This window comes from Lolium rigidum, chromosome 3, assembly GCF_022539505.1.
Source record: "Lolium rigidum isolate FL_2022 chromosome 3, APGP_CSIRO_Lrig_0.1, whole genome shotgun sequence".
NCBI classification, from domain to species: domain Eukaryota; kingdom Viridiplantae; phylum Streptophyta; class Magnoliopsida; order Poales; family Poaceae; genus Lolium; species Lolium rigidum.
In genome coordinates this window covers 325572391-325597489 of record NC_061510.1, presented here as the reverse complement: position 1 = coordinate 325597489, position 25099 = coordinate 325572391, and the positions used below count along the sequence as shown (strand labels likewise).

Sequence of the window (25099 nt, the reverse complement as noted above, 5' to 3'; positions counted from 1 at the left end):
AAAAGTCTTTGCTATATGATTCACTTGTTTACTCATGTCATATACATTGTTTTTATCGCTGCATTCACTACATATGCTTTACAAATAGTATGATCAAGGTTATGATGGCATGTCACTCCAGAAATTATCTTTGTTATCGTTTTACCTGCTCGGGACGAGCAGTAACTAAGCTTGGGGATGCCGATACGTCTCCAACGTATCGATAATTTCTTATGTTCCATGCCACATTATTGATGTTATCTACATGTTTTATGCACACTTTATGTCATATTCGTGCATTTTCCGGAACTAACCTATTAACAAGATGCCGAAGTGCCGCTGTCATTGTTTCTGCTGTTTTTGGTTTCAGAAATCCTAGTAACAAAATATTCTCGGAATTGGACGAAATCAACGCCCAGGGTCCTATTTTGCCACGAAGCTTCCAGAAGACCGAAGAGGAGACGAAGTGGGGCCACGAGGTGGCCAAACCCTAGGGCGGCGCCCCCCCCCCCCCTTGGCCGTGCCGACCTGTGGTGTGGGGCCCTCGTGCCCCCTCCTGACTTGCCCTTCCGCCTACTTAAAGCCTCCGTCGCGAAACCCCCAGTACCGAGAGCCACGATACGGAAAACCTTATCGAGACGCCGCCGCCGCCAATCCCATCTCGGGGATTCAGGAGATCGCCTCCGGCACCCCGCCGGAGAGGGGATTCATCTCCCGGAGGACTCTACGCCGCCATGGTCGCCTCCGGAGTGATGTGTAAGTAGTCTACCCCTGGACTATGGGTCCATAGCTGTAGCTAGATGGTTGTCTTCTCCCCATTGTGCTTCATTGTCGGGTCTTGTGAGCTGCCTAACATGATCAAGATCATCTATCTGTAATTCTATATGTTGCGTTTGTTGGGATCCGATGAATAGAGAATACATGTTATGTTGATTATCAAAGTTATGTCTATGTGTTGTTTATGATCTTGCATGCTCTCCGTTATTAGTAGATGCTCTGGCCAAGTTGATGCTAGTAACTCCAAGAGGGAGTATTTATGCTCGATAGTGGGTTCATGTCTCCGTGAATCTGGAGGGGTGACAAGAACCTCTAAGGTTATGGATGTGCTGTTGCCACTAGGGATAAAACATTGATGCTATGTCTAAGGATGTAGTTGTTGATTACATTACGCACCATACTTAATGCAATTGTCTGTTGCTTTGCAACTTAATACCGGAGGGGTTCGGATGATAACCCGGAGGTGGACTTTTTAGGCATAGATGCAGCTTGGATGGCGGTCTATGTACTTTGTCGTAATGCCCAATTAAATCTCACTATACTCATCATAATATGTATGTGCATGGTCATGCCCTCTCTATTTGTCAATTGCCCAACTGTAATTTGTTCACCCACCATGCTATTTATCTTATGGGAGAGACACCTCTAGTGAACTGTGGACCCCGGTCCAATTCTCTTTACTGAAATACAATCTACTGCAATACTGTTCTACTGTTTTCTGCAAACAATCATCTTCCACACAATACGGTTAATCCTTTGTTACAACAAGCCGGTGAGATTGACAACCTCACTGTTTCGTTGGGGCAAAGTACTTTGGTTGTGTTGTGCAGGTTCCGCATTGGCGCCGGAATCTCTGGTGTTGCGCCGCACTACATCCCGCCGCCATCAACCTTCAACGTGCTTCTTGGCTCTTGCTGGTTCGATAAACCTTGGTTTCATACTGAGGGAAACTTGCCGCTGTACGCATCACACCTTCCTCTTGGGGTTCCCAACGGACGCGTGTTGTACGCGTATCAGGCATCTTCCTGAGTCAGCTCTCCAAGAGGCTCAGCAGGATCAAATTGTGAATCATAACATTGTTCTTTATCTTTGGGTAGGGGAAAGGGTTCTTCTCCGATTTTGTTCGGGTTTGCACTAGAGGCAATAGCCTTACAGATGTTTGTGCCCATACGGCTTGCAAATCTGTTACATATCGTCCGTCTCCGTTCCTCTTTTAATTGATTCTGTAGTGCAATAATATCTAGCATGCATTACAAAAAAAATGCTAATGAGATGACAGTGCAAGTAAGCAAAAAAATACTTTTCGAAATCACATGCATAACGAAAGCATCCATATCAACCTTCTTGGGAGTGGGCGCGTGTACGCTTTGGTTTCCTGCCGTGGACCATGGAGGCGCTTTCTGTACCCATCTCTCCAGTCCGGTGGACGGAAGGAGTCGGGGATTAAGATACGAGAACCCGGCGATGGTGACTGTCGCTGACAAGGCGGCGGTGGAAGTCGGCTACGGAGGAGCTCGTATGGTACAGTGGTCGTCGGTGGGGGTGGGGGGAGGTGGAAGCTACTCCGGCTTGCTAAAAAGCAAGGGAGACGGTGGAACGTCGTCGGTCACTACGGTGGCCGATGAGAAGGCAGTAGTGCTGGTGTGGGAGTGGGATAGTGGGCCAGCGCTGGCGTGTGAGATGATCCGGCGGGTCATGCAAGGTGGAAGCGTGAGAGAGAGATGCGGGGTTCGGCACCGCCGGTGATAGGTCTGAATTGAGCGGTCCGGGGGGATAAGATCGGCACTGTACTTATTTCACATCGCTTAGAATTTTGGAAGCGGGAGGAATTTCGGCGGGAATTTTGGGGCAGAGTTGAAATTATTACTGGTTGGTGGAAAACTGTGGAACCCTAGCCTACGAAATCCCAGGTCTGAAGCTGAGTAGGTTCGGGGTCAAGGGGATATATGCTTGTTGGTTCTTGGGTGCATATGATATCTTTATTTCGAAATTCATCTTCTATACATTTTGAAATGTCAAAAAGGAATAAAACGAAAAATGCATGTGTACTTCTTCGCTTTCTATATACACATAAAATATTTCAATGGAAAATCGAATAGTAATTTGGGCTATGTAAAAAAGAGTTACTACGTAAAAAAAAATTGTGCTAACCATAAGGCTTTTTATGAGACATGTTTTCTCTTTTTTTTTACATCGACCATGAAAAAAACTTGTTTTTTTACATCAACCATGAAAAATACTTTTTTTTACATCGACCATGAAAAATACTAAAGTTTATTTTCCATCTTGTACAATACCGCTTGGCACCGAGCCGACGTAGAGCTTCACGACGAGCTCCGCACATGGCCTCCGCAATGAGGTTGAAGAAACGCCGGCGAGCATGGCCACCACATGGCATTCACAGTCGGCCAGCAATCAGAGGCCGCTGTGTGTGTCCTACAGATCGAGGAAATCCCTAGTCCAAGGCAGGCCGGCTCCGGCGACGAATCTGACATACTTACGTCTCCTCGCTATGCCTCCACTACGAGCAGAGAAGAATAGCAGGGCCGCGTCCAGCACATGCCCAGCTGGCGACACGAGACAAACTAATTGAAGGAGTTCACACCGTCACTCCATCCATTAAGCTGCCTCATTGATGCGCGTGAGACACACGTCCGTTGGGAACCCCAAGAGGAAGGTGTGATGTGCACAACAGTAAGTTTTCCCTCAGAAAGAAACCAAGGTTTATCAAACCAGTAGGAGCTAAGAAGCACGTTGAAGGTTGTTGGTGGCGGAGTGTAGTGCGGCGCAACACCAGGGATTCCGGCGCCAACGTGGAACCTGCACAACACAATCACAGTACTTTGCCCCAACGTAACAGTGAGGTTGTCAATCTCACCGGCTTGCTGTAAACAAAGGATTAGATGCATAGTGTGGATGATGATTGTTTGCGAAGAACAGTAAAGAACAATTGCAGTAGATTGTATTTCAGATGTAAAGAATAGGACCGGGGTCCACAGTTCACTAGTGGTGTCTCTCCCATAATATAAATAGATGTTGGGTGAACAAATTACAGTTGGGCAATTGACAAATAAAGAAGGCATAACAATGCACATACATATATCATGATGAGTACTATGAGATTTAATCAGGGCATTACGACAAAGTACATAGACCGCTATCCAAGCATGCATCTATGCCTAAAAAGTCCACTTTCAGGTTATCATCCGAACCCCTTCCGGTATTAAGTTGCAAACAACAGACAATTGCATTAAGTATGGTGCGTAATGTAATCAACACAAATATCCTTAGACAAAGAATCGATGTTTTATCCCTAGTGGCAACAACACATCCACAACCTTAGAACTTTCTGTCACTGTCCCAGATTTAATGGAGGCATGAACCCACTATCGAGCATAAATACTCCCTCTTGGAGTCACAAGTATCAACTTGTCCAGAGCCTCTACTAGCAATGGAGAGCATGCAAGAACATAAATAACATATATGATAGATTGATAATCAACTTGACATAGTATTCAATATTCATCGAATCCCAACAAACACAACATGTAGCATTACAAATAGATGATCTTGATCATGATAGGCAGCTCACAAGATCTAACATGATAGCACAATGAGGAGAAGACAACCATCTAGCTACTGCTATGGACCCATAGTCCAGGGGTGGACTACTCACACATCGATCCGGAGGCGATCATGGCGATGAAGAGACCTCCGGGAGATGATTCCCCTCTCCGGCAGGGTGCCGGAGGCAAACTCCTAAATCCCCCGAGATGGGATTGGCGGCGGCGGCGTCTCTGTAAGGTTTTCCGTATCGTGGCTCTCGGTACTGGGGGTTTCGCGACGAAGACTTTAAGTAGGCGGAAGGGCAGGTCAGGGGGCGTCACGAGGGGCCCACACAGTAGGCCGGCGCGGCCAGGGCTTGGGCCGCGCCACCCTGTTGTGTGGCCACCTCGTGGCCCCACTTCGTTTCCTCTTCGGACTTCTGCAAGCTTCGTGGAAAAATAGGCCCCTGGGCGTTGATTTCGTCCAATTCCGAGAATATTTCCTTACTAGGATTTCTGAAACCAAAAATAGCAGAAAACAACAACTGGCTCTTCGGCATCTCGTAAATAGGTTAGTGCCGGAAAATGCATAATAATGACATATAATGTGTATAAAACATGTGAGTATCATCATAAAAGTAGCATGGAACATTAGAAATTATAGATACGTTTGGGACGTATCAAGCATCCCCAAGCTTAGTTCCTACTCGCCCTCGAGTAGGTAAACGATAACAAAGATAATTTCTGAAGTGACATGCTATCATAATCTAGATCAATACTATTGTAAGCATATGAGATGAATGCAGCGATTCGAAGCAATGATGAAGATAATGAGTAAACAAATGAATCATATAGGAAAGACTTTTCATGAATAATACTTTCAAGACAAGCATCAATAAGACTTGCATAAGAGTTACTCATAAAGCAATAAATTCAAAGTAAAAAGCTTTGAAACAACACAAAGGAAGATATAAGTTTTAGCGGTTGCTTTCAACTTCAACATATATATCTCATGGATAATTGTCAACACAAAGTAATATAACAAGTGCAATAGGTAAACATGTAAGAATCAATGCACACAGTTTACACAAGTGTTTGCTTTAAGATAAAAAGAATAGGTAAACTGACTCAACAATAAAGTAGAAGATAGGCCCTTCGTAGAGGGAAGCATGGATTACTATATTTGTGCTAGAGCTTTTCATTTTGAAAACAAGAAACAATTTTGTCAACGGTAGTAATAAAGCATATGTGTTATGTATAAGATATCTTATAAGTTGCAAGCCTCATGCATAGTATACTAATAGTGCTCGCACCTTGTCCTAATTAGCTTGGATTAACACGGATTATCATTGCATAACATATGTTTCAACCAAGTGTCACAAAGGGGTACCTCTATGCCGCCTGTACAAAGGTCTAAGGAGAAAGTTCGCATTGGATTTCTCGCTTTTGATTATTCTCACTTAGACATCCATACCGGGACAACATAGACAACAGATAATGGACTCCTCTTTAATGCATAAGCATTCAACAACAGTTAATATTCTCATAAGATATTGAGGATTTGTGTCCAAACTGAAACTTCCACCATGAATCATGGCTTTAGTTAGCGGCCCAATGTTCTTCTCTAACAGTATGCATACTCAAACCATTTGATCATGAAAATTGCCCTTACTTCAGACAAGACGAACATGCATAGCAACTCACATGATATTCAACAAAGGTAAAAGTTGATGGCGTCCCTGAAACATGGTTACCGCTCAACAAGCAACTTATTAAGAAATAAGACACATAAGTACATATTCTTCACCACAATAGTTTTTAAGGCTACTTTTCCATGAGCTATGTATTGTAAAGGCAAAGAATAGAAGTTTAAAGGTAGCACTCAAGTAATGTACTTTGGAATGGCAGAGAAATACCATGTGGTAGGTAGGTATGGTGGACACAAATGGCATAGTATTTGGCTCAAGGATTTGGATGCACGAGAAGAATTCCTCTCAATACAAGGCTAGGCTAGAAAGGTTGTTTGAAGCAAACTCAAGTGTAAAAGGTGCAGCAAAGCTCACATATGAACATATTGTAACTATTATAAGACTTTACATTGTCTCCTTGTTGTTCAAACACCTTAACTAGAAAATATCTAGACTCTAGAGATCAATCATGCAAACCAAATTTTAACAAGCTCTATGTAGTTATTCATTAATAGGTACAAGGTACATGATGCAAGAGCTTAAACATGATCTATATGAGCACAACAATTGCCAAGTATCAAATTATTCAAGACATTATACCATTTACCACATGCGGCATTTTCCGTTTCCAACCATATAGCAATGAATGAAATAGTCCAACTTTCGCAATGAACATTAAAGATAAAGCTAAGAACATATGTGTTCATACGAAACAGCGGAGCGTGTCTCTCTCCCACACAAAGAATGCTAGGATCCGATCTTATTCAAACAAAAACAAAAATAAAAGCAAACAGACGCTCCAAGCAAAGCACATAAGATGTGACGGAATAAAAATATAGTTTCACTAGAGGTGACCTGATAAGTTGTCGATGAAGAAGGGATGCCTTGGGCATCCCCAAGCTTAGACGCTTGGGTCTTCTTAAAATATGCAGGGATGAACCACGGGGGCATCCCCAAGCTTAAACTCTTCACTCTTCTTGATCATATTGTATCATCCTCCTCTCTTGACCCTTGAAAACTTCCTCCACACCAAACTTAAAACAAACTCATCAGAGAGTCAGTGCATAATTCATATATTCAGAGGTGACATAATCATTCTTAACACTTCTGGAGATTGCACAAAGCTACTGAAAGTTAATGGAACAAAGAAATCCATCAAACATAGCAAAACAGGCAATGCGAAATAAAAGGCAGAATCTGTCAAAACAGAACGATCCGTAAAGACGATTTTTTAGAGGCACCAGACTTGCTCAGATGAAAATGCCCAAATTGAATGAAAGTTGCGTACATATCTGAGGATCACGCACGTAAATTGGCAGATTTTTCTGAGTTACCTACAGAGAGGCATATCGAAATTCGTGACAACAAGAAATCTGTTTCTGCGCAGCAATCCAAATCTAGTATTGACTTTACTATCAAAGACTTTACTTGGCACAACAATGCAATAAAATAAAGATAAGAAGAGGTTGCTACAGTAGTAACAACTTCCAAGACTCAACAAAACAGTAGCAAAATAAAAACATGGGTTATCTCCCAAGAAGTGCTTTCTTTATAGCCATTAAGATGGGCTCAGTAATTTTAATGGTACTCTCGCAAGAAATAAGAGTTGAAGTAAAAGAGAGCATCAAGAAGCAAATTTGAAACACATTTAAGCCTAACCCACTTCCTATGAAAAGGAATCTTGTAAATAAACAAGTCATGTAAGCACAATGCAACAAGCATAGGAAGGCAATACAAGCGCAACTTCAATATTCTCAACATAAAGTGGGGAAACTTAATATTATTAAGATGCATATAACCATGTTTCCCTCTCTCATAATAACTTTCAGTGGCATCATGAACAAACTCAACAATATAAGTATCACATAAAGCATTCTTATTCACATGCATAAAAGTATCATTACTCTCCACATAAGCATAATCAATTTTATTAGTAATAGTGGGAGTAAAACTACCATAACCATCATTGTAATCATCATAAATTGCAGGCATGGTATAATCATAATAACCTTTATCCTCCATAGTAGGTGGCACCAAAATACCACTATCATTATAATCATCATAAATAGGAGGTAAAGTATCATCAAAGAAAATTTTCTCCTCAAAACTTGGGGGACTAAAAATATCATGCTCATCAAAACCAGCTTCCCCAAGCTTAGAATTTTCCATAGCATTAGCAACAATGGTGTTCAAAGCATTCATACTAATAACATTCCCATTAGCATGCATATAAAGTTCCATGGGTTTTTTAATTCTCTCTTCAAACACATCATGTCCTAATTCAAGATAAAGTTCATAAAGATCTCTCATTTTGTTGTTGTTTTCCATTAAGCCTAACTAGTGAAATCACACAACTTAGTGTTCTCAGGAGTATTCATTTTAATAGTAATAAAAATAAGTAAAGCAAACTAAATAAGGTAAATGCAAGTAACTAATTTTTTTGTGTTTTTAATATGGAGATCAAGACAGTAAATAAAGTAAAGCTAGCAACTAATTTTTTTGTGTTTTGTTTTAGTGCAGCAAACAAAGTAGTAAATAAAATAAAGCAAGACAAAAACAAAGTAAAGAGATTGGAAGTGGGAGACTCCCCTTGCAGCGTGTCTTGATCTCCCCGGCAACGGCGCCAGAAAACAGTCTTGATGCGCGTGAGACACACGTCCGTTGGGAACCCCAAGAGGAAGGTGTGATGTGCACAACAGTAAGTTTTCCCTCAGAAAGAAACCAAGGTTTATCGAACCAGTAGGAGCCAAGAAGCACATTGAAGGTTGTTGGTGGCGGAGTGTAGTGCGGCGCAACACCAGGGATTCCGGCGCCAACGTGGAACCTGCACAACACAATCACAGTACTTTGCCCCAACGTAACAGTGAGGTTGTCAATCTCACCGGCTTGCTGTAAACAAAGGATTAGATGTATAGTGTGGATGACGATGATTGTTTGCGAAGAACAGTAAAGAACAATTGCAGTAGATTGTATTTCAGATGTAAAGAACTAGCGTGGTGGCCCTCGCAAACGCGAGGGTATCATCTTAAATATGTTGAAATTTAATTTCTGTATATTTAATTGAAAGTAATATGTCTACAAACATCCTAAATATTTTGTTATCTAAAATAGAAAATGCACATAAACATGTTTAGTCATCTTAAAGTTTGTGGCAGCCTATATTAGTGTGCGTCCCTAACATTAGTGCATTCAATGAACTCTGCTCACCTACCAAAGCACCGCCGGTGGCGACCGGTCCATGCCAACTTCAAGATGTTTCTACTGAGAATAATCCGTGAAGGAAACGGGAAAGGTCCCAACACAAATAGACCGATAAAACCGTAAAAGTGATAGTGGGGCATTTCTTTTCCAACTGAAAATTAAAAATTTCATCTCTTCATTTTCTAAAGAAATACTTATTCATGTATCGTAAAACCTAGAGCCTCTAATTATCATCACTACTTAAGTATGGATAGAAATTCTTGATTGCATTCTGAGAAAAGATAAAGATACTACACATGATTCTTAAAAAAATGTCTACTTCCAGACATTTACATTCGCAAAAATATTTGAGCAACTGAAAGACCTCGCTAAATAGCATCAGGACATCACAATATTTATTACTCGGTTTAAAATGATAGTGGTTTGATAACATACTTGGTTAGAACATGATATAATACCATGATAAAACGTGCACCATTATTCTGAGTTGCCACCAACACAAATGTTACAAACACTGGAGAAATAGAACAAAGCAACCGACCTCTTAATTTGCTGGAAAATAAATCACTGGATCTTTGTATATTATTACTCAGCTCTAAAATGTATAGTTTGATGATAAAATACCTGGTCAGAACATCATTATTCTGATTTGCAGCCAGCCAAAAAACGCAAACATAGAACAAATAGAAGTAAGCAATTGATCTCTTACTTCACTGGGAAGCATACATGAAGTTGCCCGACAGTGAATAAATCATTGGAGCTCATAGAAATTCCATCACACATGAAAATAGTTCTTTCATTGTAGTAAAAGTCCCAGATTGCAGAAGAAGCACCCTAATACCGCAAAGGAGTTTACCGTGCGATACTTCAACAGCTTCTCATGAATTTCAATCGCTTTCATCTGTCATTATTGTTTTAAAGCTATCACTCAAATTTAGTTGTTTATGGATGACATAGTAACATAAGGAAGATATAATACTGCAAAATACATAAACAAATCCCGAGCCTGGTTGGTTCATAAAACAAATTGTATGATTACATACATTTTTTTGGTCACACATATCATAAGCAAAATAGAAGTATGCAAGTCAATGACAATACTACTCAAGAAAGAGCCATCTTTTCCATAGTAGATTTTGTATAGCCTTCTTGGTTATTTATCATCACAGATTCCCACAACATATATACAGTTCTTGTGCATATAATTATCTTCCCCACTTGATTCTTCAAGCTTGATGCTGATTTGTCCGAACCATTTAATCCAAACTCAAAGATTGAGATGCCATCCTTAATTAAAATCTTAATGATCAATTTTCCGCCCATGTGTTGTTGTAACAGGATATTATATGAACTGTGAATGAACTCTGAAAATGAATGCACGAATGTAACATGCACGCTGTACGTTGATGACATTCAAACAATATCCGAAGACTGACCTTCAAACCAAAGTAAATTGGATTAACCGGAGAGAACAATTGATCATATGATCAACACAATGCATAAGGATCATTGCGACTCATAAAAAAGAATCATTGTGGCAATAATAATTATAGTACAACACATACAAATCTATAGTTACCTTTACCACAGTACCTCAAACACAGGTTAGTCGTCTCCAAAAGGTAAAATATGGGAATATTGGAATTGGCAAGCGGAATGGTAGGCATGCATTGTGTTGAAAGCAGACACAACAGGGCCGATCTTGTTTTTGTTCAAGGCGTCGTTGATGAGCTCCGTATGTTATTTAGGAAGTCCTCAACATAGGCACAACTAAAATAACTGTATTTGCTGAAAATACTTTTTGAGAAAATTCAAACCAGCGAATGCATAAAAGTTGTAGCATAATAGTTGTCAAAAATAGATTATATGATGTCCTCAGAATTATAGAGATGGAGTGCTTAGTGCGTACCTTCTTCCATCGACCTATATCATTCAATTTGAATTTGTTCATATAGTACTTAGGCGATCATGCACCTGCTTCGTAAAACAGATCTATCTAATATGCAATTGCCCTAGTTCCAACTTACATATAGCACGTTATTGGTGGAACATACTGTATTTGGTGGAGCGGAGTACATCCCATAGCTAACCTGCCGGCCGGCACTTGTCGAGGAGCTGCCTGCAGGGAGTAGCTCTCCCGGCAGTTTCTCTTATAGGCTTTCTTTGACGGAGATGCAGGCTTCACGATGGTCCATGACAGCCTCCCATCTGGATGGGCAGCAGTAATCGTGATTATGCCATTGATCGGCACGGATCTGGTTGGACGATCCTTCTCGTCTTGATTCCAGCCGCCGTTTCTCCTCTTTGCTGTTTCTGGCTCGCCGCGCCCGCCTAAGCAGTTGTGGATCTGAACAAATCTTTGTTAGCCAATCTGCATCGTCATTGCACGAATTTGCTGATCCACCGGGATAGACACCTGTGTGTTAGTTATCGATTGCACACATCCGTGACTCACACAAAAAGGTTAGCGTGTTGGCGCAGGACTTTTAAGACCACGTGAGATCCACATTGATTAATCTCAACCATTTATATATTGTAACACTAAATTGGTAAATCCTGGCCGTTCTATGTCTTGTGTTTTAATTATATAATAGATAGGACCGGGGTCCACAGTTCACTAGTGGTGTCTCTCCCATAAGATAAACAGATGTTGGGTGAACAAATTACAGTTGGGCAATTGACAAATAAAGAAGGCATAACAATGCACATACATATATCATGATGAGTACTATGAGATTTAATCGAGGCATTACGATAAAGTACATAGACCGCTATCCAACATGCATCTATGCCTAAAAAGTCCACTTTCGGGTTATCATCCGAACCCCTTCCGGTATTAAGTTGCAAACAACGAGACAATTGCATTAAGTATGGTGCGTAATGTAATCAACACAAATATCCTTAGACAAAGCATCGATGTTTTATCCCTAGTGGCAACAAGACATCCACAACCTTAGAACTTTCTGCCACTTGTCCCAGATTTAATGGAGGCATGAACCCACTATCGAGCATAAATACTCCCTCTTGGAGTCACAAGTATCAACTTGGCTGAGCCTCTACTAGCAACGGAGAGCATGCAAGAACATAAATAACATATATGATAGATTGATAATCAACTTGACATAGTATTCAATATTCATCGGATCCCAACAAACACAAGATGTAGCATTACAAATAGATGATCTTGATCATGATAGGCAGCTCACAAGATCTAACATGATAGCACAATGAGGAGAAGACAACCATCTAGCTATCGCTATGGACCCATAGTCCAGGGGTGGACTACTCACACATCGATCCGGAGGCGATCATGGCGATGAAGAGACCTCCGGGAGATGATTCCCCTCTCGGCGAGGGTGCCGGAGGCGATCTCCTGAATCCCCCGAGATGGGATTGGCGGCGGCGGCGTCTCTGTAAGGTTTTTCGTATCGTGGCTCTCGGTACTGGGGGTTTCGCGACGAAGACTTTAAGTAGGCGAAAGGACAGGTCAGGGGGCGTCACGAGGGGCCCACACAGTAGGCCGGCGCGGCCAGGGCTTGGGCCGCGCCGCCCTGTTGTGTGGCCACCTCGTGGCCCCACTTCGTTTCCTCTTCGGACTTCTGGAAGCTTCGTGGAGGCCCCTGGGCATTGATGTGACGCCCCAAAACCGGTACCATGAGGATCCCAGCGAACCCGCCGAAATCCGCACGATATCGATTCTAGGAGACGCACCACCAAGCGCCTCGTACACGCCGAAGCATGCACGCGATGCGGGTGGAATCAATCACGAGCGGTAACATTACAACAGGATTACAATAGAGCCCACAAGAAACAGATATAATACAACAACGACTCCAACGAGTCAAGATACAAATAGGTACATACAAAGATCCAAATCATACAGAAGATCATATACATCCGAGTACGGACAAGATACAAATTTGGACTAAGAGTCCTGAAGATAAACGATGGCGTCCATAACCCCCGCCTGAGCCAAGCCGGAAGGGTAACCTTGCTAACGTCGCCTTCATCGTACCGATCTTCATACCTGCCCGGTTATATCCCGTAGAAGCGACAATAAGTACGGGTTCGTACTTAACAAGACTTCAAGACGTATAAGCATTCGTCAACCAGTCGTCCTTTGTACTTGAGGCACGCAGGGGACTTAGAGGACGCAAGAGGAACGTCATAGGCAATATGGTGGGGTTAAGCGGCAGCGCGCAAGCCCTAAAAACCTATAGAGACACTCTACAACATTCGTCTAATCAGAGAAGGTGAGAGAGCGCATAACTAACATTTCTATACTCTGCAAACATAACACAGCCGAAGTGTTCCCCCCTCGCAAGGAGGTACTTACAAGGGCACTCACACGGTTGACAAGTTTTAACCATTTGTTATTGAAGTTGTGCTAACTTACTACGCAAGTTATTATTATTGAAACAACGGGTGTAAGTTGTCTATGATCGAGTCATACAGCTCCAAGTCGTCCATAACCGCGGACACGGCTTATCGATAAGATGTACACCCTGCAGGGGTTGCCCAAATGTACCCACACGCACCGCTCGACCCACTTACGACAGGTGGATATCACGGCTCGCACTCTCCTTCACGACAACAATGTCCAGAAGCCACCTAACCAAGTTGAACCCGTATCGAAGTCCGGCCGATTCTCCGAAGCGGACCTAGTCGTTGCGCCGGCGTACTAGGTGGTTTAAACACACACTTTGGGCGATAAACCACTTCGCAGCGGCTCCGCGACCTATACGTGCATACCGTAAACAAGGGATACAAGGCACCCAGGGGCTTCCCAAAGTAAATAAGTAACAGTCGGCATGCACGCAAACAACAAATGGTAAAACATTGCAAACTAGTTGTGGCCACCTGGACAAGGTCTGTAGATTCCGGCGGTGGTCAAGGGGAGACCCATAAGCATACTCACGTGTGGTTAGAGCGCTCAGTCTCGGAACAGATAACAAGAACTCGGGGTCCTAGGTTTTAAAGAAACACAAGTGAGCCGTCACAAAACGATCAGCTGACCCACCGATGTCTCCGCTAACAACTATTAATAGGTAACCATGATATCCTCAACAGATATAACCATAAACCATGTGTCATGTTCCCCAACGAGATAACCCGATAAGATAGCATAACGGTAACACGATATAAACGAGCACTAGCATGCACTACGACTCTCAAGACGGACTCGATAACCAAACAATAGCTGTAGGTGGTTGGTGGTTGGTGGTGGCAATATGGGCTGCTTGAGGTAACAAGTGGAAGGGACACATGACATGAACGCAACTTAAAGCTAGCATGAGGGAGAAGGAAAAATAAAATAGGTGAGCAACTTCGCGAGGGCGAAGTATAGGGGAAATGCTTGCCTGTTAAAGCTTGCCGAGGAACATCCGGAGAACTTGTCGTATCTCACAACACCACTTCGCGATCCTATCCGGAAAGAAGCAAACGCTGGACAAACAACGTATGCAAGTTTTACTACTACGGATAAAGAAGATCCAGCATGATCAAGATGATATGCATGACATGGCAAAGATGATGCGATGCAATTATCCAAATTAATCGGAGTCGGAATCCCGGACACACAAATTAGGTTGGAGTTGCATTTCTACCGACGATATTAAATATTGATTAGCATGGAAACACATGGCATGGGTGAGCTACTTCAATATTAATCGGAGCGAGGAACCGTAGCCGGTAATTCCCAAATACTCCGTGTTTAATTATTATGTGTGATGCAAATTATAACGGAACAACATGATGCGGGATGCAAACAATTATATGGATGGCATATTCATATTCCTTGCATTTTTCTGATCAAAATAGACAGTTTATTTGTATCATTTGGATTTACCAATCCCAAGATATGATATGCTCAAGATTTTGCAAAAAGAAAAGATTAGAAGAGGGTGGAACCGGGCCGAACCTGGCCTGGAAACTGAGCCGCGCTTGTGCTGGGCCGGCGTGGATAGATGTTGGGCGCACATCGGCATCGGGCTGGGTCGGAAAGAAACGGGTCAAGGCCCAATAGTGGATCTGGAGAAGAAAAAGATTGTGGAAGGATTAGTTCGCCTCCACTGGGAATTGAACACAGAACCAAACGACCCATTAGCAAGGAACGAACCATTACAGTATGTTGCTAATCATGTCTGTATACTGGTGCACGTCTAGAAGAACTGGCAGAATACTGAGACGGGCTTCCAAGCTGCAGCCATGGTGGAAATTGATCAAGTGGAGCATCGCTCCGGCGATTCGGGGCGAACCAGCATGCGAGAGACGGCGCGTTCGAAGCGGAAGTCAAAAGGAAGTCTGAGCAAGGCCGAGTTGGAGCTGGGGAATCACCGGAGAAGCCACGTGCGACGCCATCTGCGAGCAAAACGGACGGTCACCGACGGGAACCCATGCCAGGAAGCTAAGGAGAAGAAGAAGAGGTCCAGGAGGTGCGGGGAGGTTACCAGGAACCCATCGGTGTGCTCAGAAAAGACATACGAGGGGCAGGGCCGCCGGAATCATCGCCGGAGCACGGCTCGTTGGAAACAGAAACGGCGAACTTGCGCTCGATTTACGGAGCCCCTTCCTGATTCCTTCGGTGGAGATGATGAGGGAGACGAGGCGGAGCTTCTGGTTGTCTTGGATGGATGCGGGGCAGCCGGGGACGATGGGGCGCCGGCGAACTGTGGCGTGTGGAGCTTCCTCGTCCTCACAGAGAAGAAAGAGAGCGAGAGAGGTTGCGGCGGTTGGAGGGAAGCGAGGCTAGGGTTGCTGGGGAGGAGCATGGGGATTTTTATAGGGAGAAGAACTCTGCATGGTAGCCGTCCCATCATAATACAGGCGACGTGGAGTAGCTCGATGCGCTGCCGTACGGGGAAGACAACGACGTGAGGAGGCAAGGGATGTTTCGGTGGGCTTTGGGCTGAAAGAGAAAGATGCCATGAAGGAGGATGTATTGGTTACGGGGCTGCTGGTCTGATCGTTGGAAAACAAGGACGTGGGCTGCAACGTGAGATGGACTAAGATATGGACCTGGGGTGACACAGATGGCATGCTTCCTTCTTCTCTCTTCCTATTCCTTCTGATCTCTTTTCACCAACAAACTTTGAGGAAAGAAAAGAGAGAAACGGGAGGATTGGGAAGAGTTTTAAAGGGACAACATTTTCAAACCATTTAGTAAAACTACTTTTTCCAAAATATTGCAAATATCTTTGTTTCGGGTTTTGTTAAAATAAGAAAAGAGCGGAGGAGGGTTTTATATAGAAACCATATGAGAGGGAAAAGAAAATAGTTTTTATTTAGAAATAATTTTTATTTAATAAAATCTTGTAAATGATAGATGTATATGCCATGATGATGCACAAAAGAAAAAGAACAACCAAAATCTAATAGGGATATTTTCCTGGGTCGCTACAATCGACACCACTAACAAGGAATCTCGCCCCGAGATTCCACGTCAACCTAAGGGGGAGTTGGTCAAACTATCGGATCTTCTCGTACCATGTTGACAAACACCCGACCTTGGCGTGGAACCTTCTTCTGTCGAGGTGTTGAACATCTCGACACCACTAACAAGGATTCGTTGTTCCGTTGTTGATGATGACCCATGGGATCCTCCGAAGATCGGACCTATTAGGTGAGGGGCAAAGATCGTCCAACCCGCGTTGAAACCTAAGACTCAGAGAAACTCGGATAAGAGAGAAGACTCAAAATTCGCATAGGTAAGAGGAGAAAGAATAGAGGTAAGGAGAAAAATCAGAGCTAATCAGATCTATCCAACGAATTTTAGAAAATAGTTTGGAGGCTCTAAACTCAACGACCGTTGGCAAGGTTATCCTAAAGGCTGGACTAGTGGGGTACCGTCAACCTGAGGCTCTGATACCAACTTGTGACGCCCCAAAACCGGTACCATGAGGATCCCAGCGAACCCGCCGAAATCCGCACGATATCGATTCTAGGAGACGCACCACCAAGCGCCTCGTACACGCCGAAGCATGCACGCGATGCGGGTGGAATCAATCACGAGCGGTAACATTACAACGAGGATTACAATAGAGCCCACAAGAAACGGATATAATACAACAACGACTCCAACGAGTCAAGATACAAATAGGTACATACAAAGATCCAAATCATACAGAAGATCATATACATCCGAGTACGGACAAGATACAAATTTGGACTAAGAGTCCTGAAGATAAACGATGGCGTCCATAACCCTGCCCAGGCCAAGCCGGAAGGGTAACCTTGCTAACGTCGCCTTCATCGTACCGATCTTCATACCTGCCCGGTTATATCCCGTAGAAGCAGCAATAAGTACGGGTTCGTACTTAACAAGACTTCAAGACGTATAAGCATTCGTCAACCCGGTCGTCCTTTGTACTTGAGGCACGCAGGGAACTTAGAGGACGCAAGAGGAACGTCATAGGCAATATGGTGGGGTTAAGCGGCAGCGCGCAAGCCCTAAAAACCTATAGAGACACTCTACAACATTCGTCTAATCAGAGAAGGTGAGAGAGCGCATAACTAACATTTCTATACTCTGCAAACATAACACAGCCGAAGTGTTCCCCCCTCGCAAGGAGGTACTTACAAGGGCACTCACACGGTTGACAAGTTTTAACCATTTGTTATTGAAGTTGTGCTAACTTACTACGCAAGTTATTATTATTGAAACAACGGGTGTAAGTTGTCTATGATCGAGTCATACAGCTCCAAGTCGTCCATAACCGCGAACACGGCTTATCGATAAGATGTGCCCAAATGTACCCACACGCACCGCTCGACCCACTTACGACAGGTGGATATCACGGCTCGCACTCTCCTTCACGACAACAATGTCCAGGAAGCCACCTAACCAAGTTGAACCCGTATCGAAGTCCGGCCGATTCTCCGAAGCGGACCTAGCTGTTGCGCCAGCGTACTAGGTGGTTTAAACACACACTGGGGCGATAAACCACTTCGCAGCGGCTCCGCGACCTATACGTGCATACCAGAAACAAGGGATACAAGGCACCCAGGGGCTTCCCAAAGTAAATAAGTAACAGGCTGGCATGCACGCAAACAACAAATGGTAAAACATTGCAAACTAGTTGTGGCCACTTGGACAAGGCTGTAGATTCCGAGCAGTGGTCAAGGGAGACCCATAAGCATACCCACGTGTGGTTAGAGCGCTCGGTCTCGGAACGGATAACAAGAACTCGGGGTCCTAGGTTTTAAAGAAACACAAGTGAGCCGTCACAAAACGATCAGCTGACCCACCGATGTCTCCGCTAACAACTATTAATAGGTAACCATGATATCCTCAACAGATATAACCATAAACCATGTGTCATGTTCCCCAACAGATAACCCGATAAGATAGCATAACGGTAACACGATATAAACAGCACTAGCATGCACTACGACTCTCAAGACAGACCCGATAACCAAACAATAGCTGTAGGTGGTTGGTGGTTGGTGGTGGCAATATGGGCTGCTTGAGGTAACAAGTGGAAGGGACACGTGACATGAACGCAACTTAAAGCTAGCATGAGGGAGAAGGAAAAATAAAATAGGTGAGCGACTTCTGCAGGGGCAGAAGTATAGGGGAAATGCTTGCCTGTTAAAGCTTGCCGAGGAACATCCGGAGAACTTGTCGTATCTCACAACACCACTTCGCGATCCTATCCGGGAAGAAGCAAACGCTGGACAAACAACGTATGCAAGTTTTACTACTACGGATAAAGAAGATCCAGCATGATCAAGATGATATGCATGACATGGCAAAGATGATGCGATGCAATTATCCAAATTAATCGGAGTCGGAATCCCGGACACACAAATTAGGTTGGAGTTGCATTTCTACCGACAGTATTAAATATTGATTAGCATGGAAACACATGGCATGGGTGAGCTACTTCAATATTAATCGGAGCGAGGAACCGTAGCCGGTAATTCCCAAATACTCCGTGTTTAATTATTATGTGTGATGCAAATTATAACGGAACAACATGATGCGGGATGCAAACAATTATATGGATGGCATATTCATATTCCTTGCATTTTTCTGATCAAAATAGACAGTTTATTTGTATCATTTGGATTTACCAATCCCAAGATATGATATGCTCAAGATTTTGCAAAAAGAAAAGATTAGAAGAGGGTGGAACCGGGCCGAACCTGGCCTGGAAACTGAGCCGCGCTTGTGCTGGGCCGGCGTGGATAGATGTTGGGCGCACATCGGCATCGGGCTGGGTCGGAAAGAAACGGGTCAAGGCCCAATAGTGGATCTGGAGAAGAAAAAGATTGTGGAAGGATTAGTTCGCCTCCACTGGGAATTGAACACAGAACCAAACGACCCATTAGCAAGGAACGAACCATTACAGTATGTTGCTAATCATGTCTGTATACTGGTGCACGTCTAGAAGAACTGGCAGAATACTGAGACGGGCTTCCAAGCTGCAGCCATGGTGGAAATTGATCAAGTGGAGCATCGCTCCGGCGATTCGGGGCGAACCAGCATGCGAGAGACGGCGCGTTCGAAGCGGAAGTCAAAAGGAAGTCTGAGCAAGGCCGAGTTGGAGCTGGGGAATCACCGGAGAAGCCACGTGCGACGCCATCTGCGAGCAAAACGGACGGTCACCGACGGGAACCCATGCCAGGAAGCTAAGGAGAAGAAGAAGAGGTCCAGGAGGTGCGGGGAGGTTACCAGGAACCCATCGGTGTGCTCAGAAAAGACATACGAGGGGCAGGGCCGCCGGAATCATCGCCGGAGCACGGCTCGTTGGAAACAGAAACGGCGAACTTGCGCTCGATTTACGGAGCCCCTTCCTGATTCCTTCGGTGGAGATGATGAGGGAGACGAGGCGGAGCTTCTGGTTGTCTTGGATGGATGCGGGGCAGCCGGGGACGATGGGGCGCCGGCGAACTGTGGCGTGTGGAGCTTCCTCGTCCTCACAGAGAAGAAAGAGAGCGAGAGAGGTTGCGGCGGTTGGAGGGAAGCGAGGCTAGGGTTGCTGGGGAGGAGCATGGGGATTTTTATAGGGAGAAGAACTCTGCATGGTAGCCGTCCCATCATAATACAGGCGACGTGGAGTAGCTCGATGCGCTGCCGTACGGGGAAGACAACGACGTGAGGAGGCAAGGGATGTTTCGGTGGGCTTTGGGCTGAAAGAGAAAGATGCCATGAAGGAGGATGTATTGGTTACGGGGCTGCTGGTCTGATCGTTGGAAAACAAGGACGTGGGCTGCAACGTGAGATGGACTAAGATATGGACCTGGGGTGACACAGATGGCATGCTTCCTTCTTCTCTCTTCCTATTCCTTCTGATCTCTTTTCACCAACAAACTTTGAGGAAAGAAAAGAGAGAAACGGGAGGATTGGGAAGAGTTTTAAAGGGACAACATTTTCAAACCATTTAGTAAAACTACTTTTTCCAAAATATTGCAAATATCTTTGTTTCGGGTTTTGTTAAAATAAGAAAAGAGCGGAGGAGGGTTTTATATAGAAACCATATGAGAGGGAAAAGAAAATAGTTTTTATTTAGAAATAATTTTTATTTAATAAAATCTTGTAAATGATAGATGTATATGCCATGATGATGCACAAAAGAAAAAGAACAACCAAAATCTAATAGGGGTATTTTCCTGGGTCGCTACAATTGATTTCGTCCAATTCCGAGAATATTTCCTTACTAGGATTTCTGAAACCAAAAACAGCAGAAAACAGCAACTGGCTCTTCGGCATCTCGTCAATAGGTTAGTGCCGGAAAATGCATAATAATGACATAGAGAGTGGATTTGGTATTCAGGGGGGTACGTACGTACGGTCTAGCCATCGTTGGATCAACATTGAGATTCCCTTTCCGTCTCACGGAACCAAACGGCGTGAGTATGTTTATATCCGTCAAACTACTGGCCCGAGGCGTCTTATCCTTAATCGCTCCTCCAACCCGACCACCGCTCCACTTCTTTCCCGAGCCCAACCACCACCACCACTCGTTAGCTTCATCCCCAAAATCCGTCGCGCACGCCCGCCTTCCCCAAAATCGACATCACCGGAGGCGCCCCCAAATCGCTAAACGCCGCCGCCCTATCCGCTAAACGCCTCCGCTAAAACTTGGCCGCTTCTGAGACCGATGGAGTTCGTCAGCATCGCTCGGGCGCGCCGACCACGGCCGGTGCAGGTTGCGGTGGCTCTAGAGGAAGAGGCGCCACCACAGCTTCCGGCTCCGCGATGGCAGAACCTGGCTCGACGACCGCCTCTTGAGCATGACGCGGTCGGCAGCGACGCCCCCAACTCCCGCCGCCTCCTCCTCGAACCCATCACCCCCGCCCAATCGCCCCAGCACCACGTTGCGCCTACTCTGCCCCTCAAGCCGCACCGCCGTCCTCCGCCCCGCGCGCGACCTCCACGAGGCCGTGCTCTTCGTATCCGGGACGGATGCGCCAGCCGCGGCCGTGAGGGTGTGGGAGCAGGTGGTGGGGGTCGACGAATCGGGGGAGGAGAAAGAGAAAGAGGTCGCCGGCGTGGTGGGCTGCCGGATGCTGGCGTCCGGGGGCCAGGTGGGGTGCGTGCAGGGGAAGGGAGGCAAGACGGTGGAGCTCGTCGGGGAAAGGGGTGAGGGACGGGTTGGAGCTCGAGGAGGAGAGGGCTGGGGGATAAGGTTGGCCAGTAAATATTTTTTTGAGGGAGGGCGGGCGGTGGTTGCTAGATCGGTGGACGCCGGTAGATTTTCCCAACAATTTTTTAATAGTACATTATCTCACGGAGAAACAAACACCGTTAGCCACATGTCACTTCCTGGACGCGTGCTCACGTACCCATGTGAACACCAGCGTTCATCCGTAATGACATATAATGTGTATAAAACATGTGAGTATCATCATAAAAGTAGCATGGAACATTAGAAATTATAGATACGTTTGGGACGTATCAGTCACCTCGCCGCCACATGCTCTGCTACTCTTCTCTTTGCCTTCCCATTGCAAAACCATCAAACCCTCTTGGAATACCCAAACATTGCAGTCAACAGTCACTTGGGTTGAAAGCCAATGCAAGCCCGCCTACATGATAGCAGGATTTTGTGAAGCTTTTTAACTTAATTGGTCAAACATGTGAAGCATGTGCCATTTACTTGTACAACTTTATCGGAAAAAAAATACTTGTACAAGCTAGTTTCCCTAAGTACTACCAGCACATAAGTAAACAAAAGAACCAGAGACATCATCAACTGAAACAACAATCTATTCATATAGCGGCTCTTGCATCACCCTTTGAAAATCATCTACCTGCAAAGATGAGTGCGAGTTTACGCTCGTTCTTTCACCTTGTTCCAAGATCGTCCAATTGATCTCATGGACATCTCGCATCGGCCAAAGCGGTAACCAAGTTGCCAGCCACTATCTTCTGCAGATCAGCAACAGCATGTAGGCCATCTTGAATTGTAGAATTCCATCCTCGATTCATTTTTTTGTTCCGCCAAGTGGCCACATCCAAGTCGTTTTGAAGACGCCTAATCTTAGCTTCCCCAGTGCCACATCCTTCTGTTTTGTTCGTACAAACGTTTGCATCACTGGAACTCTGGACATCTGTGCTACAATGCTGCTTAGCGGGGACATGAGCAGATCACTTGCTTTTGCGATTTGCCATGCATAAAATCAATCGAGCAGATTAAAAGGAAATATGTTGGTTGATTCATGTCACCACTTTGAGCAACCCATGAGTTTCTAAACCTTAAATGGAGTCTAAAACATTGCAATAAAAGGGTGGGTGCATCATTTGGATGCAGAGGTCGGGGCGACCCTATTTTGAAGAAAAAAATAGGAATTCTGAAATCTATATCTCTACCATCTATACCACTCCACTCCTGTTGACAGTTTGATCTCTTTCAGTACATTAGATTATGTCATGTTTAAAACACTACGGAGTATTATAAAATTACCTCCTTAATGTTGAGCTCAGAAGGATCCAAATGTGCTGATCCTAGGCGGCCCCTCAAATGATTGCTTGCTAGAACAATAGGACCAAATCCCGCCTCCTTTCTACCAATGTCTGCATCACTTGCGCGCTCACTGTCTTTGTTAGGAACATGAGCAGTGGCTAGCTGCTGCAAATCAAAGTTCATCAAATCAATGAGCAAACAAGACATATGAAATTTGAGCAGTGCGGCTAAATACCTTCTTCAGCAGCAACCCCATGGGATCGTCCTTTTGGCGCCACATCACACGGGTGAAAAAACTCGGCAACGACTTGGGGTGCGGTGATTTTGTCCCAATCCACGGTATGCCGATCGAGGCTGCAATTATCTTATTCCGCAAGATATTTTGCCTCCGAGATTCTTCGTAGGCATTCTCGAGTGGAATATCTAGCAGGCATTACACAAAAAAATAGATGATAATAACAAGCAGTGGAAGCAAGCAATAAACTAGTCTCGGAAATCAAATACATAACAAAAGCTGCCGGACAAAGTGTTCAACCTTGGTCGACTGGGGAGGTGGCGCGTTGGCTGTTCGGTTTGGTTCGGTGGATCATGGTGGCGCTTTGTGTACCGATCTCGCCGGTCGGTGCGATGAACCAATGAGTCGGGGAAGCAGATCCGACGAAGCGGACGGAGTGTGGTTGAAGACGTCGTTGAGCTGGCTTCAGCGCGGTGGATGTCGGCTACGGATGGAGGACTTAGAGGGAGCGAGACGGACTAGGAGCGAGGTAGGGAGAGAGGCCCTTGCTTGTCCGTGGGTGGGGCTGGATATAGGGTAAATGAAAGCCCTAAACGATAGCATCCTGCTAATATCCTTGTACAAAATAATTGAACTAGAAAATCCCGCCAATATATGGCACCAATATATGGTGCTGAATTGCGGGCAGCTCATAGCTTGTGCACAAATAAAATGGGAGAATCCAAAAAATATAGTTCAACAAAAAAACTCTAGTAGGCAAAGTCGCTAGCTCGCCATGAGAAGATGCACTCCGCCAAAAAAATGTCATGACAAGCTAGTTTGCTTTGGATCTTGCATTAACCCTGCTCGATAAAATGGTGGGCACAAAAGACAAGCTAAATCAAAAAAAATGGTGGTAGAAAGATGTAAACTCTCAAATGTAAACTCTACTAAACAGGGCCAACTCAAAAACATGCCTCATATTATTAGTACTTCCTCCGGTCCATATTAACTGCCACTAAAATAGATGTATCTACAAATACATCCATTTGAGTGGCATGTATATGGATAGGAGTAGTAGATCAAGGAAATGAGGTGGGGAGGAGGAGGGTGACGACCAGACCCCCACCTCCATGGCACCGCATAAATAGAAGCTAAAATATGTGAAATAGTGGAGGAAATGAGGTGGGGAGGAGGAGGGCGACGACCAGACCCGATAACAATAATCCCCCAGATCGAACTGCTCCTCATGTCGCGCAAGGTGAAAAAAGGGGTATTTTTTTCATTGACTTGATGGAGAAAAAAAAGGTCTTCTTTTTAGCCCCAGCGTCACCGCAGATCAGGTGACATGCACCTTTTGCATGTCACCGTGTGACATGCGGTTTAAATTCAAATTTAAACAATGCGAAAAAATCTGAAAAAAATCATGCATGTTCACAGCACATATTAATATAACCCCTAAAAATTTCAGATCAAAATTCGAAACATACAACGAGAAAACAAAAAGAGAAATCTGTCATGAATAGTTCCCGAATTCAAATCTGAGTTTCTCTGTAGACTATTCACATCTGAGTTTCTCTTTTTTGTTTCTCGATGTATGTTTCGAATTTTGATCTGAAATTTTTAGGGGCTATCTTAATATGTGCTATGAACATGCATGATTTTTTTTAGATTTTTTTGCAATGTTTAAATTTGGATTTAGGCCGCATGTCACACGGTGACTTGCAAAAGGTGCATGTCACCTCGCTACCGCTCGAGAAATGGAGCCCCGCTGGGCAAAAGCTT

The 25099-nt window shown here is 44.5% G+C and overlaps 2 long non-coding RNA genes across 2 annotated transcripts; both read right to left on the bottom strand.

Annotated features, from left to right (window-relative positions):
* Nucleotides 1-15110: 15110 nt before the first annotated feature.
* On the bottom strand, nt 15111-15921 carry LOC124700002. Its single transcript, XR_007001599.1, has 3 exons — nt 15640-15921; nt 15309-15550; nt 15111-15220 (listed from the first exon to the last, which is right to left on the bottom strand). It is a non-coding gene; the product is annotated as an uncharacterized LOC124700002 (long non-coding RNA).
* A 2904-nt stretch (nt 15922-18825) lies between these two features.
* Nucleotides 18826-20145, bottom strand: LOC124700001. Its single transcript, XR_007001598.1, has 4 exons — nt 19866-20145; nt 19535-19776; nt 19337-19446; nt 18826-18861 (listed from the first exon to the last, which is right to left on the bottom strand). It is a non-coding gene; the product is annotated as an uncharacterized LOC124700001 (long non-coding RNA).
* Nucleotides 20146-25099: the final 4954 nt, after the last annotated feature.